The sequence below is a fragment of the Lissotriton vulgaris genome, chromosome 12 (genome assembly GCF_964263255.1).
Source record: "Lissotriton vulgaris chromosome 12, aLisVul1.2, whole genome shotgun sequence".
Classification (NCBI taxonomy): Eukaryota; Metazoa; Chordata; class Amphibia; order Caudata; family Salamandridae; genus Lissotriton; species Lissotriton vulgaris.
The window spans coordinates 778298471-778311478 of record NC_141700.1 but is presented as its reverse complement, the minus strand read 5'-3'; positions in this window follow the sequence as shown (position 1 = coordinate 778311478).

Genomic DNA, 13008 nt, shown 5'->3' with positions numbered 1-13008 from the left:
ATTAATAATTCAAACATATTCTTAAAAGGCAATAAGAAGGTATCCTAAGTATCCAAGCAGGGGTCTTGCTCAAAGGAGTATGCCGGGCCAACCCAGGCCCTGGGCACAACTAGTTAGGAGGAACCCCACTTTTACTCAATCTTCTGTAAATTCTGCTGGGTGAAAGGCTAAATGCACCGTTAGGGAATCTAGAAATTCACATAGCATAACAGAATGTCCTGAAAAAAGCTGGATTTTCCAAATGGGGCTGTTGTAACTTGAGTCAAATCCTAAATATGAGCTATCTTCAGACTAGACAAAAACATTTGTCTCTGCAATCTGTCAGAGGCTGAATGCAAGATGGTCTTTCTAGTTTCCTTCTCAATTAATGAAGGGAAGGACAAGTCTTCTGGGTAGTCACAATGCAACACCGCACTTTGAGGGTTTCCTCAAGAGGGGCTCGTTTACAAGGAAAAGGCCACGTCGCCAGAAGACCTTCCTGCCAATCTTCATGGTTATTGATGGTGACTGATAGACAGGACTAGGGATGAGGAGCAAGGAGACAACACCAGCCTGATTAAGGCACTCATTTACCTACAATCCTACAGGGGTCGAAACGTCGACATTTGAGAACACTATCCAGTTACAACGACAGCGATAGATCACTGTGTTTTTTGATCATGGCTTCTGGAATTATGGATACTATGTGAATAACTTGGCTGATTTGAGATTTGTCGTGTAAATATTATATTGTAAGAATCACACTTCCGGACTTGCACTCCCTTATCCTCACTCCAAATCACCACTCCCCGACCTTCCCCCCTCCCCTCCTGGGGCACTGTTCTTAACACTGTGATAACAAATGTATGAATCATTTCTGAGTCCAGTGTGATTAAATAACACTGTGTACTAAGCATAAATACGTCTTTCTGTTTACATATTTTTTCTTGAGAAAGTACTGTGTATTCCCGTGTATATGAAACAACAAACTGGGGCCACTGTTCCTATGTACTGATTAAGGTATGAGCAGGACCCCAGAGTAGGTCCCGAAGGCCAAATCCTCACGAAAAACCTGATGGAAAAAAGGGCAGAAAAATCAGGGGCAAAAACGAATATCAATGAGTGAAGAACATGAAGAAAAAATCAAATAAGAAACTAATTGAAATGCATCGCTCTCAAGCCGAAACTTTCTTAAATAAGCTTAAAACAGGAAATGATATGACAGAAAGAAAGGTAAATGACATCTTGGTTTGGGGTTTTTAGCAAACACTGGTGAGACAACACTGATATAGCAACTCCGAATAAAGAAAAACCCTGCACCATGTGCCAACAGCATTTATCAGAGATGCGTCGTCTTCGTGCAAGACCAAAGGAACACATCGCTGAAGTGAATTCGGACTCCTAGTCCTTCTCTGAGATACACCAGAAGCAAAAGACATTGAGGGGCAGATTTACAAGCCCCCTGCACCTCACGTAAATGAGGATAAAAAAAAAAAAGCCCCCTGCGCCTCTTTTACATAGCCGTTGACGGTGCAAAAGATGCGCCATGGTGCGGGGTATTTACAACGTGAGGCATCTCCCAGATGCGTCACATTGTAAAGCCCTGTGCCAGAAGGAGGCGTTCCATCGCAGGGGGGGGGCGTTCCGGAGCAGGAACGCCTCCCAAAAGTGGCTGAGTGAAATATACAAGATTTCACTCAGTCACTGTGGGGCCCACGCTGCGTCAAAACCCTGCGCCTGCTTGAAGCAGGCGTAAGGATTGACGCAGCATTGTGGAGGTAGGGCCCCCCAGAGCATTGCTGGAGCTGCGTCGGTCTTGCGACGCAGCTCCAGCAATGCGCTGCTTTTACGGCACAGAAGCGTCACGCATCTGTGCCGTTTTTGCCCCATGGTGCGCCGCATTGTAAATGTGACGCATCCAGGGTGGTGGAGCTGCGGCACACAATAACTGGCGCATCCCTGCTGATATGCAGGGATGCGCCAGTTATTGTAAATCTGCCCCTTGGTCTTTCTGCCCTTTGAACATTCTATGACAATCCCAAAAGGCAGAATCTGCATAATGTAAACACCCTGGGCCAAAGCACAATAGGCAAGGGCGGTGAATCATGAACACCCCGTGTCAAAGACAGTAGCGAGAACCTGTGCATTGTGGAAAAACCTGCATCAAAGACAGTAGATAGGGGCTGTGCAGTGTGAAAAACTTGAATCAAAGACAGTAGTTAGATGCTGACAATCAATCAATCAGACATTTATAGAGAGTGGCAAATCACCCTTGAGGGTCTAGAGGTGCTGGAACTGTTTCTGATGCATGGAGGTTTGATCATCCAAACATCCAGGCCTTTAACTCTTTTCTGAATTGCTGGAGCGATGGTGCGGTCCGAAGGTGCAGGGGGAGGTTGTTCCAAGCTTTGGCTGCTGCCAGGTACGAGAAGGAGCGTCTTTTGCTGTTAACTCGACAGGTCCGCGGGGTGTTTTGCGAGGGAGAGGATAGCTGATCAAAGTTGTCAGGTTGGTTGGGGGAAGTCCAGTTATTCGTTGATATATACTGGTCCTTCGTTGTGCGGGGCCTTGAAGGCGTGGGTCAGCCTCTTGAACAGGCATCTCTTCTGAATCGGGGCCAGTGAAGTTTCATGAGATGTGGTGTGATGCGAGTCCTTCTGGGGCGGTCGAGCATGAGTCTTGCCGCTGAGTTCTGTATTATCTGGAGTCTCTTCAGGTGACGTGCAGTGGTTCCTGCGTAAAGCATTTTTCCGTAGTCCAGTCTGCTGGTGGTGAGGGCCTGTGTCATGATCCTTCTGGTGTTTGGCAGGAGCATCCTGAAGATCCTGTCGAGAATGCGAAGGGTGTGTAAGCATGCAGGTGAAACTGCATTGACTTGCTTCTCCATGGATAGTTTGCTATCCGGGATGATGCCGAGGTTGGGGGCGAGGCCTGTTGGGGGAGATGCAGCACGTGCAATGTAATTCATTTTACTTATTTATTTATTTACTTACCTCCGTTCGGCCGTATGCCGGAGTTTACTTCCCCCCACCGTGCCCTGCCCCACCACCCGCAGCACTCCCTCGAGGAGACACTACTGGCCATTTATAGAACGATAACGGACCGGCCCGAGCACAGAACACTTAACAAGTCTTAGGTGTGAGGAGGAGACTTTCATCCCCCACAGCGGATGTATGACGTTACAACGCATGCATTTACATCTCAGGCCTTTACAACGCAATTATTACAACGCAGTCCATTACAACGCATAGTGCTTTGGGGCGCTGGATAGTGAATAGTTTAATTTACTATTCCAACTCCAGTCCCCGTGGACCCTAGGGAAGGTTATTGGATAGTAAATTAAACTATTCCCTATCCTAGAGCGCCCCCCAGAGCAATGCGTTATAATAGTTTGCGTTGTAATGGTTAAGTTGTAAAGGCTTTGCGATGTAAAAGTTGCGTTGTAAGTGTTGTTCACCCCCACAGCAGGTTACAACGATCGGACAGACAAGCCTCAGGCTTGGATTGAGATTGGGAGTTTCATTCAAATATGGTGCTCTGGACGGCTCAAGAACAATGGAAAAAGAGGAAAAAACCACCAAGAACCACAGAAGTTTCAAACAACTTTATGTTTAAAGAAAATCTGAATATAACAGGTAAAAAGAAGAGGTAAAAAACACCTTTTGAAAGTGTTGCTGTAAAAAAAAGCCCATTCCCCTTCTGTTCTGGGATAAAAGAGAAGAGAGGAAAGATTAAAAAGGAAAGTAGTGATAGACAAAAGGAAATGAGACACAGGGAGAGGAGCGGAGAGACTAACAGAGGGGGCAGAGAGGAGATGAAAGAGAGCGAAACAACTGAGGGAGAAAAAAGAGGAAAGACAAGAATTTTGGATAAGCAGATGGAGAGAAAGAACACAGAAGGGGAGAGGGAAAAGAATAACGAGAAGATGACGTGAGGAAAGAATGAGTAGAGAGAAAGATAGAATGATAGATTGGTACAGAGAGAGAGAGAAGGGTGGGAAGCAAAAGCGGAGAGAAAGGAGATGGCAAATGGAGAAAAAAAGAGAGGACAGTGAATAATGAAGAAAGGGGTGGTTGGAGAAGAGGACATCAGAGGTTCACTGGTCAGTGAGAATAAGGAACATATAAATCAGTGCCTCATACACAGTCCTTGGCTCACTGACAGTCCAGCAGTCTATAGCTTGGTTGAGAGGATGGTGGGGAACCAAGCGGGCGTGTTGAATCCATAGCAGAACCCAGCAGTGGAGTTTCCTTAAAAAAAGGGATAGTATGGAAAAGGAAACTCCACCAGTGGATTCTTCAGCGAGTTTAACACTTCCTCCAAGAAACAGGAGGCTTTTCCATCCAAAACAAACTCTTAATCAGGGTATTGGTCTGCCCACTACTAGAGAGACCGCAAGACCCCTCCACTTCCCCAAAACACCTTTAGAAGAATGCGGAACTCAAAGCACACACAAGGACAGAAATCCATTGAATTTCAATGGGGAATGGTGTTCTGAAAATGTTGAGGTTTGCTAAAGCAAGTAGTTACTGACTGCAACAAGCCAATAAAGAGAACACAACAGAATATACCATTGGGTGTAGGACAGGACACATCGGAATTCATCGGTGGGTGGAAATGGGTGTGAGTAGCACAGAAAAATACAGCTGAAGGAAGGTAGAATTTGCGAAAAAGAGACGGAAAACAAGAGATATGGTGAAAGAAGTGGGAGGGAGAATGTTAAAGGAGGTTGAAAGTGGTAGAGGTAATGAGAGCAAAGCTGAGGGCGGATGACAGAGAATGAAAACTTGGTATTATACCTGGATAGACACAGAGAAATAAGAAATCAATATATTCACTGGGTGAGAATGACAGCGTGGAGGTGTAATGATTGAATAAAGAAAGCGGGGAGAGGAATGAGTGCCACAAAAAGGAGAGAAAGTCTGTTCATATGTGTTGGTAGCGAAAGTGTGCAAGGGTGCAGATAATATACAGAAAATTAAATGAAAGGCTCCGGCTGGAGTGGGTCCCTGAATCGTATCAAACAGATTCCGGTCATGTTTCTTCTCACTACATAAAAGCCATCGATTTCCAGACTGCCTTTCACCTCCACGACATCACCTGCTGAAAGGTGGATCGATGAAAGACTGAGATCTGAGCAGCCATCGGGGCCTGGAGATTATTAAGGAGTTTTCCAGTCACCTGGGGGTGGGCAGAAGCCTCAGGGGTCCTCAGAGTGACCAGAGAGTCAGTGATGAGCAGGGAGGCAGGAACCTCAGGGGTCTCAAGATAGCAGGAAAGTGGATGGTCAGTGTCCCTGGGAAGGACCCTCTGGGCCCCTGAGGGGGGCAAGTATTCACATGTAAATAACATTCAGGAGCATCGGGCAACACTGGAGGGCAGGAGGCGTTGGGGCAGTAGGAGCCTTTAAGACCCTAGATTGGGCACAGCTTTGGGTAACCGAGAGTGGGCAGTAACCTCACGAGCCTGAGAGTGAACTACAGGCAATGCCTCTGGTGCAAATATTCAACCCAACGCCCACTGAGAGGCCTGAGGGCAGGCAGGAGCTTCAGAGGCCTGGTGATGTCTGTGAGCCTAAGGCCCTTAGAGTGATCAAAACAGGACGGAAACTACAGTGAAATCGAAGCTTTGCAAACCTCCTTGTGGAGCCAGCTTTCAAGGGAGGAGATCCTGAGGTTTGAAGGTATGAATGAGCAAGAGCCACTGGACCTGAGGGGAAACGGGGAAACCGGTCGATCAGAAGATGAGCTGGATTCCACAGGCACCGCCGAATTTCAGGGATCTCTCAGGAGACCAAAGAATATGTGGCGGAACAGTCAGAGCTGCTGACTTTGGAACTGGGGAACCAGGTTAGAGTCTTGGCGTCAGCCTCACATCCTGTGATTCTGGACAAATCACGTAATCTTCCTGTGCCTACAAAAAATGAATGTGTCATTGTGTAACGTAACTGGTGCTCATGTAAAGCGCTCCAATACCTTTGGGTCGAGTTTTGAAGGGAGTAATGAGTGTGTTAGATGTTGTGTCTTAGTATCCTTAGGCTCAATCCTTATTTATATAAACAGAATAAAAAAAGTCCTTATTTTGTAGAAAAGTTGCTCTTTATTTGTGTAAATAAAAGCGTGGACAGCCGACACGTGTTTCGCCCCTGTGGCGATTTGCGCCAGGGCTTTTTCAAGGCTATTTACAATGTTTTATGTTCTGTGCAATTCCTCATCTTTTGCTAAATAATTTCCAACATCAAATCCGTTTTTTCAATTTTTTGGGGTAGAATCCCTGGAGTGCTCCCGAAAAGGTCTCACGTTTCTTCTTCCGCTATCGCGATTTTTTTTGAGTGTGTTACCATCACCAAAAACTTGTGAAAACTGATATGGACTTGGATTTTCCTGTGGACCACTCCCCCTCTGTAGAAAACCTTTGGGTCGAGTGTGCGCTACATACATCTGCAAAAAAGAGAAAAAAAGGGAAAATAGCGGAGATGGGCTTAAAGGTGCTGTTGGTAAATTGGTTGTGTTTGGACTAACCTGTTAGGAGTAAGGGAATTGTGGATCTAAGGAAGAGCATTGCATTAAGGGACTGATGGCGAGAGACGTATCAGGTAAGCGCTCGAAGACATGTGGGCGACCTGGAGTGGAACAACCGTGTTTCCATTCTTGGGTAATGCCATTGGCTTTATAACTTTAAAATGTGTGATGCCACACAACTTTCTAATCCAAAATAAGCCCCTAATGCTAAACGCACTATGATTCACAAAAGGTTGCCATCCGCAAACGTGGGCCTATTTTTTGGGGTGCCCAGGAATATTTTGGGCCCCAATTCGACCCTGTTATTTTTAGGTACAGTAGTGCAATGGTAAGGGGAGAGGCCCTGCCTTTTCTGATAACATCACTAAACATTATGGGGCTCATAGGCCCATTCTACCAATGAGCAGCGTGAAACTACAACTCCCAGCATCCTCAGAGCAGTGGGCTGGAAATCCAGCACCGTCTCCAAAGCACTAGCAAAGCACGACCTGCTGCTGACACGTACTTGATAATTCTGGGAGCTGGTTACAGTTTCTGCACTCTTTAAATACATTGCTAGCAGGTTTCGATCCCTGTGGGGCCGACGGATCCTTTCATCCACGGAGGTCGATAACCTGAGTGCCATTGAGTTGTGCCGCAGCAACAAGCAGCAGAAGACAACCCAGCTCTGTGAGCGGCTGCTGTGTTTATGCCAATAGTCTAATTATGCACAGATGCCAGGGGGCACTATCGGCTGCGCCGTTCAGCTGAGCAATGATTAAAACCATCAACAAAAGAAAGCCAACAATGGAGGAGAGAGCTCCGGCGCGCGCGGTCCCAGACAGATAATTAGCCTAAAAGCCGCATTAGCCGGTGCATGTTGTGGAAACACGGGGAGAAAGCGGCCACCCCGAGGCCGGGCGGCGGGGACGCTGCGCGTCGGGATGGGACGGATCCTGGGTGTTTCCCCGGACACCGGGGGGAGCGTCGGGCTCCTGCCCCCGGCCCCCCCTCCAGACGGGGCCGGGCCCGGGCAGACAGGCTTAGCCCGCGCTAATGGAGGGGTGCTGGTATCAGGGGAGAGTGCGGATGAAACACGGGGGATTAGGAGGGATTGCAGCAGGAATGCGGAGCGGAGGGAAGCGCCAGATAAGGGGGAGAGGGGGGGCTTCCGCCCCCACCCAGGCTGGTGGTCCCTCTCTGCGTCTCTTCCGAGGACCGCCTCGTGCCTCCTCTTCCGCAGCTGTCTTCGCATCTCTGCTCCCTGCATCAGGCCCCAAGGCCTCTAGAAGTCCAACTCGAGCTGATGGAATCCACTTTCACCATCTCCTGAACCAGCCAGCTATCCAGAATCCACCTCTGGGTTTCATGGTTTCCTGGACCATGGAGCTATCCAGAATCCACCTCTGGGTTTCATGGCCTCCTGGACCAGGTAGCTGTCCAGAATCCACCTCTGGGGTTCAGGGACTCCTGGGCCATGCAGCTGTCCAGAATCCACCTCTGGGTTTCAGGGACTCCTGGGCCATGGAGCTGTCCAGAATCCACCTCTGGGTTTCAGGGACTCCTGGGCCATGGAGCTGTCCAGAATCCACCTCTGGGTTTCAGGGACTCCTGGGCCATGGAGCTGTCTAGAATCCACCTCTGGGTTTCAGGGACTCCTGGGCCATGGAGCTGTCTAGAATCCACCTCTGGGTTTCATGGCCTCCTGGACCATGCAGCTGTCCAGAATCCACCTCTGGGTTTCATGGCCTCCTGGACCATGCAGCTATCCAGAATCCACCTCTGGGTTTCATGGTCTCCTGGCCATGCAGCTGTCCAGAATCCACCTCTGGGGTTCAGGGACTCCTGGGCCATGCAGCTGTCCAGAATCCACCTCTGGGTTTCATGGTCTCCTGGGCCATACAGCTGTCCAGAATCCACCTCTGGGTTTCATGGCCTCCTGGACCATACAGCTGTCCAGAATCCACCTCTGGGTTTCATGGCCTCCTGGACCATGCAGCTATCCAGAATCCACCTCTGGGTTTCATGGTCTCCTGGACCATGCAGCTGTCCAGAATCCACCTCTGGGTTTCATGGCCTCCTGGGCCATGCAGCTGTCCAGAATCCACCTCTGGATTTCATGGCCTCCTGGGCCATACAGCTGTCCAGAATCCACCTCTGGGTTTCATGGCCTCCTGGACCATACAGCTGTCCAGAATCCACCTCTGGGTTTCATGGCCTCCTGGACCATGCAGCTATCCAGAATCCACCTCTGGGTTTCATGGCCTCCTGGACCATGCAGCTGTCCAGAATCCACCTCTGGGTTTCATGGCCTCCTGGGCCATGCAGCTGTCCAGAATCCACCTCTGGATTTCATGGCCTCCTGGGCCATGCAGCTGTCCAGAATCCACCTCTGGGTTTCATGGCCTCCTGGACCATGCAGCTGTCCAGAATCCACCTCTGGGTTTCATGGCCTCCTGGACCATGCAGCTATCCAGAATCCACCTCTGGGGTTCAGGGACTCCTGGGCCATGGAGCTATCCAGAATCCACCTCTGGGGTTCAGGGACTCCTGGGCCATGGAGCTATCCAGAATCCACCTCTGGGTTTCATGGTCTCCTGGACCATGCAGCTGTCCAGAATCCACCTCTGGGTTTCATGGCCTCCTGGACCATGCAGCTGTCCAGAATCCACCTCTGGGTTTCATGGCCTCCTGGACCATGCAGCTGTCCAGAATCCACCTCTGGGTTTCATGGCCTCCTGGACCATGCAGCTATCCAGAATCCACCTCTGGGGTTCAGGGACTCCTGGGCCATGGAGCTATCCAGAATCCACCTCTGGGTTTCATGGCCTCCTGGACCATGCAGCTATCCAGAATCCACCTCTGGGTTTCATGGCCTCCTGGACCATGCAGCTGTCCAGAATCCACCTCTGGGTTTCATGGCCTCCTGGACCATACAGCTGTCCAGAATCCACCTCTGGGTTTCATGGCCTCCTGGACCATGCAGCTGTCCAGAATCCACCTCTGGGTTTCATGGCCTCCTGGGCCATGCAGCTGTCCAGAATCCACCTCTGGGTTTCATGGCCTCCTGGGCCATGCAGCTGGTCAGAATCCACCTCTGGGTTTCATGGCCTCCTGGACCATACAGCTGTCCAGAATCCACCTCTGGGTTTCATGGCCTCCTGGACCATACAGCTGTCCAGAATCCACCTCTGGGTTTCATGGCCTCCTGGACCATACAGCTGTCCAGAATCCACCTCTGGGTTTCATGGCCTCCTGGACCATGCAGCTGTCCAGAATCCACATCTGGGTTTCATGGCCTCCTGGGCCATGCAGCTGTCCAGAATCCACCTCTGGGTTTCATGGTCTCCTGGGCCATGGAGCTATCCAGAATCCACCTCTGGGTTTCATGGTCTCCTGGACCATGCAGCTATCCAGAATCCACCTCTGGGTTTCATGGTCTCCTGGGCCATGCAGCTATCCAGAATCCACCTCTGGGGTTCAGGGACTCCTGGGCCATGGAGCTATCCAGAATCCACCTCTGGGTTTCATGGTCTCCTGGACCATGCAGCTGTCCAGAATCCACCTCTGGGTTTCATGGCCTCCTGGACCATACAGCTGTCCAGAATCCACCTCTGGGTTTCATGGCCTCCTGAACCATACAGCTGTCCGGAATCCACCTCTGGGTTTCATGGCCTCCTGGACCATGCAGCTGTCCAGAATCCACCTCTGGGTTCCATGGTCTCCTGGGCCATGCAGCTGTCCAGAATCCACCTCTGGGTTTCATGGCCTCCTGGACCATACAGCTGTCCAGAATCCACCTCTGGGGTTCAGGGACTCCTGGGCCATGCAGCTATCCAGAATCCACCTCTGGGGTTCAGGGACTCCTGGGCCATGGAGCTATCCAGAATCCACCTCTGGGTTTCATGGCCTCCTGGACCATGCAGCTGTCCAGAATCCACCTCTGGGGTTCAGGGACTCCTGGGCCATGGAGCTATCCAGAATCCACCTCTGGGTTTATTGGTCTCCTGGGCCATGCAGCTGTCTAGAACCCACCTCTGGGTTTCATGGCCTCCTGGACCATACAGCTGTCCAGAATCCACCTCTGGGTTTCATGGCCTCCTGGACCATTCAGCTGTCCAGAATCCACCTCTGGGTTTCATGGCCTCCTGGACCATGCAGCTGTCCAGAATCCACCTCTGGGTTTCATGGCCTCCTGGACCATGCAGCTATCCAGAATCCACCTCTGGGTTTCATGGCCTCCTGGACCATACAGCTGTCCAGAATCCACCTCTGGGTTTCATGGCCTCCTGGACCATACAGCTGTCCAGAATCCACCTCTGGGTTTCATGGCCTCCTGGACCATGCAGCTGTCCAGAATCCACCTCTGGGTTTCATGGCCTCCTGGGCCATGCAGCTGTCCAGAATCCACCTCTGGATTTCATGGCCTCCTGGGCCATGCAGCTGTCCAGAATCCACCTCCGGGTTTCATGGCCTCCTAGGCCATGCAGACATCCAGAATCCATTTCTGAGTTTCATGTTCTCTAGGACCATGCAGCTATCCAGAATCCACCTCTGGATTTCATGGCCTCCTGGGCCATGCAGCTGTCCAGAATCCACCTCTGGGTTTCATGGCCTCCTGGGCCATGCAGACATCCAGAATCCATTTCTGAGTTTCATGTTCTCTAGGACCATGCAGCTATCCAGAATCCACCTCTGGGGTTCAGGGACTCCTGGACCATGCAGCTATCCAGAATCCACCTCTGGGGTTCAGGGACTCCTGGGCCATGGAGCTATCCAGAATCCACCTCTGGGTTTCATGGTCTCCTGGACCATGCAGCTGTCCAGAATCCACCTCTGGGTTTCATGGCCTCCTGGACCATACAGCTGTCCAGAATCCACCTCTGGGTTTCATGGCCTCCTGGACCATACAGCTGTCCAGAATCCACCTCTGGGTTTTATGGCCTCCTGGACCATGCAGCTGTCCAGAATCCACCTCTGGGTTCCATGGTCTCCTGGGCCATGGAGCTGTCCAGAATCCACCTCTGGGTTTCATGGCCTCCTGGACCATACAGCTGTCCAGAATCCACCTCTGGGGTTCAGGGACTCCTGGGCCATGCAGCTATCCAGAATCCACCTCTGGGTTTCATGGCCTCCTGGACCATACAGCTGTCCAGAATCCATCTCTGGGTTTCATGGCCTCCTGGACCATGCAGCTGTCCAGAATCCACCTCTGGGTTTATTGGTCTCCTGGGCCATGCAGCTGTCCAGAATCCACCTCTGGGTTTCATGGACTCCTGGGCCATGCAGCTGTCCAGAATCCACCTCTGGGTTTCATGGCCTCCTGGACCATGCAGCTGTCCAGAATCCACCTCTGGGGTTCAGGGACTCCTGGGCCATGCAGCTATCCAGAATCCACCTCTGGGTTTCATGGCCTCCTGGACCATGCAGCTGTCCAGAATCCACCTCTGGGGTTCAGGGACTCCTGGGCCATGCAGCTATCCAGAATCCACCTCTGGGTTTCATGGCCTCCTGGACCATGCAGCTGTCCAGAATCCACCTCTGGGGTTCAGGGACTCCTGGGCCATGGAGCTATCCAGAATCCACCTCTGGGTTTCATGGTCTCCTGGACCATGCAGCTGTCCAGAATCCACCTCTGGGGTTCAGGGACTCCTGGGCCATGCAGCTATCCAGAATCCACCTCTGGGTTTCATGGCCTCCTGGACCATGCAGCTGTCCAGAATCCACCTCTGGGGTTCAGGGACTCCTGGGCCATGCAGCTGTCCAGAATCCACCTCTGGGTTTCATGGCCTCCTGGACCATGTAGCTGTCCAGAATCCACCTCTGGGTTTCATGGCCTCCTGGACCATGCAGCTATCCAGAATCCACCTCTGGGTTTCATGGCCTCCTGGACCATACAGCTGTCCAGAATCCACCTCTGGGTTTCATGGCCTCCTGGACCATGCAGCTGTCCAGAATCCACCTCTGGGTTTCATGGCCTCCTGGGCCATGCAGCTGTCCAGAATCCACCTCTGGATTTCATGGCCTCCTGGGCCATGCAGCTGTCCAGAATCCACCTCTGGGTTTCATGGCCTCCTGGGCCATGCAGCTGTCCAGAATCCACCTCTGGGTTCCATGGTCTCCTGGGCCATGGAGCTATCCAGAATCCACCTCTGGGTTTATTGGTCTCCTGGGCCATGCAGCTGTCCAGAATCCACCTCTGGGTTTCATGGACTCCTGGGCCATGCAGCTGTCCAGAATCCACCTCTGGGTTTCATGGCCTCCTGGACCATGCAGCTGTCCAGAATCCACCTCTGGGGTTCAGGGACTCCTGGGCCATGCAGCTATCCAGAATCCACCTCTGGGTTTCATGGCCTCCTGGACAATACAGCTGTCCAGAATCCACCTCTGGGGTTCAGGGACTCCTGGGCCATGCAGCTATCCAGAATCCACCTCTGGGTTTCATGGCCTCCTGGACCATGCAGCTGTCCAGAATCCACCTCTGGGGTTCAGGGACTCCTGGGCCATGCAGCTATCCAGAATCCACCTC